This window comes from Fukomys damarensis, unplaced genomic scaffold (genome assembly GCF_012274545.1).
Source record: "Fukomys damarensis isolate Sample0158 unplaced genomic scaffold, DMR_v1.0_HiC HiC_scaffold_22, whole genome shotgun sequence".
Lineage (NCBI taxonomy): Eukaryota > Metazoa > Chordata > Mammalia > Rodentia > Bathyergidae > Fukomys > Fukomys damarensis.
Genome location: NW_022900934.1, coordinates 939,142 through 939,986, shown reverse-complemented (window position 1 = coordinate 939,986; position 845 = coordinate 939,142).

Below are 845 nucleotides of genomic sequence, written 5' to 3'. Positions count from 1 at the left end.
CAATGGCGGCGGCGGTGGCGGGGACGAGGCTGCGCGACGTCAGCTCGCGGGGCAGGCCGGGATTGCCGTTGGCCGTCGCTACTACGCCTGCGCACTACCGCTTCCAGAGTCTGATTTTGCGCTCCGGTCCCAGTGTCGCACTGTGGGGCGGGGCCAGCGAGGATCGGGAGGGTCCAGGCCAAAAGTCTCACCAGGTGCCTGCGTCTGAACTCACTAAACTGGAAGCTGGCAGCGGCGGCCTGTAGTGCCTCTTTCCCTGGGCTACGCCTTCAGAAGAGGCTGCGGAGAGGTTGGCTGGCTTCCCTCGACGGCTCTGTGAGTGCCCTCTGGGACCTGCAGGGAGCTTGCCAGTTTATAGCCAAAGCGGCACGTTAGATTCTGAACCCCAATTTCTTTGCCCAGAATAAAAGAGAATTCAACCATCTTCTCTGTACCCTAGCACAGGCAACGCAAGAACCTTTGGTCTTTGTTGAAGGGTAGACATCTCCGTCTGGCTCCCAGTTCGCCCCTCAGCCCCATGAGGTCCCCAGCCAGGACAGCCCTCTTATCTGGGTTAGCACCCAGCTCCTGCCCTATCCAGCCCTGCCGCCCCAGGGCCACTGCATGCCCTGACTTCTGCGTTGGCTTTTTTCTTTCGTTCTGGCATGGGATGACATCTTCATGAAGCTCAGATCTGAGTCCTGTCTTCATCCTGCTGAAAGACAGACCAGGATGCTGGCTGAGTGTAGGGTGTCGGGCGTGGCAGGCTGGCAAACATCACATGGTCCTCTCCAAAGCAGGTGCAGGCGGAGCACTGTGCACAGTGAACCTGACTGGGGTGGCAGTGGGTCACAGGGAGGCTCCAG